This window comes from Brachyhypopomus gauderio, chromosome 8 (genome assembly GCF_052324685.1).
Source record: "Brachyhypopomus gauderio isolate BG-103 chromosome 8, BGAUD_0.2, whole genome shotgun sequence".
In the NCBI taxonomy this organism is placed as follows: Eukaryota; Metazoa; Chordata; class Actinopteri; order Gymnotiformes; family Hypopomidae; genus Brachyhypopomus; species Brachyhypopomus gauderio.
Window position 1 is genome coordinate 24,465,373 of NC_135218.1, and position 4,728 is coordinate 24,470,100.

The 4,728-nt window shown below is 50.1% G+C and overlaps 1 protein-coding gene across 1 annotated transcript in view; it reads left to right on the top strand.

Annotated features, from left to right (window-relative positions):
- Positions 1-3,896: 3,896 nt before the first annotated feature.
- Positions 3,897-4,728, top strand: part of cacng2b (calcium channel, voltage-dependent, gamma subunit 2b) — a 53,407-nt gene continuing 52,575 nt past the window's right edge. The window contains exon 1 of the mRNA XM_077015727.1: positions 3,897-4,728. This exon is cut by the window's right edge and continues 883 nt beyond it. The gene's annotated coding sequence lies outside the window, so the exon portion shown is untranslated.

Sequence of the window (4,728 nt, forward strand, 5' to 3'; positions counted from 1 at the left end):
TTGACACTTATGATCGCAAATAGCCGATTTAATGTGTAAGAAGTTCTTGGCCCACCAAGAGTGTAATCTAGAGCGGCGTAATAAAACCTCACGCTGGGCGACGCTCTTTAGAGGCCAAACATGGGGGGAGTGTCACTGCCAGCAGTTAGTTTGTTGTGTTTTCCCCAAAGCTGCTGTAAGCTGTCTAATTGTGTTTGGGATCTGTGTGATTGTAGTGTTGGACAGCTGCACAGACAAACACGCCAGTCAGCAGCAACCCTGTACCTCTGCCAGCCCTCTGGTGCGCACACACACGTGCTCTCTCTCACACACACACGCACGCGCTCACGCACGCACACACACACACACACACGCATGCTCTCTCTCTCACACGCACACACACGCACGCACGCACTCACGCACGCACACACACACACACACACACACACACACACACACACACACACACACACATGCTCTCTCTCTCACACACACACGCACACACACGCACACACACACACGCATGCACACACGCACACACATACACACACACACACACACACACACACACACACACACACACACACACACACACACACACACACAGTGCAATCTTCCCTCCTGCCTTGCCTTTCAGACTAGATGGAGGCAGGTGGCTGATTTTTGATGCATGTCTCAGGACACAGACACGCAGGACACAGACGTGCAGGACACAGACGCGCAGGACACAGACGCGCAGGACACAGACGTGCAGGACACAGACGCGCAGGACACAGACGTGCAGGACACAGACGCGCAGGACACAGACGCGTAGGACACGGACGCGTAGGACACGGACGTGCAGGACACGGACGCGCAGGACACGGACGCGCAGGACACGGACGCGCAGGACACGGACGTGCAGGACACAGACGCGCAGGACACAGATGCGCAGGACACAGATGTGCAGGACACAGACGTGCAGGACACAGACGCGCAGGACACAGACGTGCAGGACACAGACGCGCAGGACACAGACGTGCAGGACACAGACGCGCAGGACACAGACGCGTAGGACACGGACGTGCAGGACACGGACGCGCAGGACACGGACGCGCAGGACACGGACGCGCAGGACACGGACGTGCAGGACACAGACGCGCAGGACACAGATGCGCAGGACACAGATGTGCAGGACACAGACGTGCAGGACACAGACGTGCAGGACACAGATGCGCAGGACACAGATGTGCAGGACACAGACGTGCAGGACACAGACGTGCAGGACACAGACACAGACGCACGGGGCAGACACAGACACCCACGTGTCTGGGAGCAGCAGCAGGGCGGATGGCGTAATGCCCTTGGCGCACTTGCGGTCGCCTGCCATCGGATCTGGCGCGTGGGATGGGCAGGACCAGGCCAAGTGTGGCCCGTCAGGCTGGATTTGCTCTTCCTCTTCCTCGTCTTCCTCACCACCGTCTCACCCGGGCCAGGGAAGCAGTACATCACAATGGATGGGCCGCTTTATAGCCCGTATAAAGGCACGAGAAGTTCTTGTCTAATCTTGCCTCTCATTTCTTATCTAATCTCATTCTTTCACTCTTTCCATCCTTTTTCTTTCGCTGTTTCTTTTGCTCTCCGCTACCCCCCTCCCCCTCTTTTTCCTTCTCTCTTCCTCCTGCTGTCACTCCCTTCCTTCCTTTCTCTCTCTCTCTCTCTCTCTCTCTCTCTCTCTCCCCCCCCCCTCTCTCTCCCCCTCTCTCTCTCTGTCTCTGTGCGGTGTATCGCTGACTGGTTGAGAGTGTTTCCTTTGTGGACCTGAATGTTAAGCGTGTCCTCTGCTCCACTCCACAGTGAGCTCAGCATTAACTGAGTGAATAGCTAATCTGACCGCCCGAGCTTTATTCATGCGAAGCACACACTCTCTCTCCCTCTCTCTAACACACACACACACACACACACCTTTCTCTTTGTCTGCTCCTCTCTATGTCATCTTTCCTATTCTAGTCAGTGCCCCCCCATGGTGGCCAGCAGAGACACATCATCCTTTTGGTGACTGCAACCCGAATGGCCAAAGCACTAAACCTCCTCAAAGATCTGGGGCTCTTTTGGAGAAGATCTCTGAGCCAATGTGCTGATCTCACACACATAGTGAGCCCCTATAGTGATCTTGACCACAAAACCAGATCTTAGATAATCACCATGAGATCAGTCTTTATCATATGGGATGGTTTATGCAGTGGGGAACCGTCAGGGCCCTCTACGCCCTCTCAGAGGGCCTAAAAATATTCTTAAATCATAAATATATATATAATATAATTTATCCAATTTTATTTTATCTACTTACAGTTTGACAATCGACATCTAAACAATTACAAAAATATAAGCAAATAAATTATTCAACCATGTATTCAATCTGTGTTGGAAGGTGAGGGGTTAAGTGGAAGCCTGTGAGCCTGTCTCCCCCTATCAGGACTGTGATGCCCGTTGTTCGTTTACAGAGGGCCTGGCAGTTATAATTCAGCAATACCAGTTTCAAATGACAGCATAATTGACCAATCATATCTTCCCTCTTAGTGGGCGGGCTTAACTGTATGATAATTCCCGCCCGCTGTGGCGACGCTAGCTGTCGTTAGCGTACCACCGCTAGCTAATATAGATTCATTCCTTTGATGCCCTCGTGCGCGTTGTTTACATATTCCGCAGCTGTGAACCTCATTTTGTTGGAACCTTATTTTGCTTAAGAAGTTATCTAGTACAGATATTATTGTTTATTGCGTGTCTAAAGCTGTACTGTCGTCTCAATTTTTTTCGTTATTGCAGTTAATTTAGAGAGGAAACAATTTTTTTCCGGGGGGGGGCAGGTTTAATGGTCACGGTTCGCTACTGGGTTTATGTATATGAAGTCGTCAGCCACCGCATCCTGTCACACTCTAGTAGGGGAATAACAGACATTATCTGTTAGTCCATATAATGACGTCTAACTGCAACTGTGTGCATAAACACAGAACCTCATAAGATCCCACCACGCCAAGGTGCGTTTAGAGTGGCCATGTGCGTTTGCTGCAACGGATCCCACAGCAGTAAAGGCTCGATGTGTGAGAGCACCGCTAGGGGGAGACAGTGAGCAGCCACTGTGGGCACCAGCGGAGTCTGGACGAAGGAGCTGTCCGTTTCAGCACCACAACACTCACGGACTCAGCCGAAAATGTCCGCGTCTGTTTTTGATGCTGACTACAGCAATACACTTTGTACCTCAGTGGCATTTTAATTTTGCAATATAAAGTTTATTCCTGCTTCGTGGACGTAAATATGGACGCTGGGTTTGAACTGGTTCATACACCGTTAATATTTGTTAAAAGGCCAAAAGTGTTACAGTAATGTGTTAAAGAACTAAACGCGAGACTAACACGCGCCTTCTTGACTGGACTACACGAAGCCTAATTTCACTCAAATTCAATTCTGCCACATACGGACAACACAGTTTCACACAAGTGCACATTAGTAAGGAGCTCGTGACGGACTCTTGTTGAGCATTCTCTGTTTCGCACACACCCACGTGCCGAGCGGTGCTGCTCTCGCGCTCCACGTCCACCCAAAAAGATATTTAAAACATCTTTACTATCCTCAACAAGCGCCCAACGGGGTGATAAATTCGGGCCGTTTTCGTTTGTGGGAGACAAGCGAAAGACTTTTGGCAAACGAGCAAAAACAGAAAAAACAACAACAAAAAAAAAAACACAAAAACAAACAAAAAATTACCAACTGTACTGAAAAGGGGATAAAGAAAAAGAAGAAGCTGTAAATATTCAATGCTCCATCCTGACCCTGGTCACCTATAGAGGCGACGGCACCGAACCGCCCACCCCCCCCCCCCGTCCTGCTCCCCGCTCGGCCCGCGCTCTCGCGCTCTGGCGCGCGCTGTGGATCTTTCTCTCCGCTCTGTCATTTTTTCTCTCTCTCTGCCTCTCTCACCCCCTCCTCGCCGCCCCACTTGTTTCACAGTGTACCGAAAGAAGGAGAGACGGAAGGAGCGAGGTTGGTGGGATTTGTTTTGAATTTTTCGCATTATTTTTATATCCTCGCGTCGTGATCAGTTTTGTCTCGTTCTTAGTATTAATCTTTTTTTTTTTACTGCTGTTGTTGTACATGGCGCAAGGGCTGTGCGTGCGTGTCGGTAATGGTTCCGGTACTGGGTGTGATATAACGGCTACGGATTTGGACAGACGGGGAAGAGCAGTGCGACTGGCGTGGAGCGGTTTCGGTACCATCCCGAGCGGATCGTCCCCACCTGCCCGGCTCCATGTCGAGTGATGCTCGGCTCATCCTGTTGGATTCATCGCTCTCTGCACGGATCGTCGGCGCGGCTCCCCCAAGTACATCTTTATTTTCCGTGGCAACACTCGACGGAATAAGGGCCACATATGGAAACAGGGGATCAGAATTTTAGGAAAAAGAAAAAATAGCGAGGTTTTGTTCTTAATTTTACACGCTCATTTAACTGATTCTTTGATAGGCTCATAATGGATTCGTTTCCTTGATATTTGCCCATAAACGTGATGTTACCCCCCAACTATTTTATCCGGGGACATTTTTAATCTATTTTAGTTAAGCTCGATGTTTGTGTATTTTAGTGCCCTTACCCTCATTTTTGAATCCTCGAATATCTCCCCGTGTTTAGATTAGTCGTTTAGACCGATAGAGTCGACAGAGAGACAGGCATGCGTCGACTGGGCTGAAACGTGCCCCACTGGTGTGTCGTTTGGT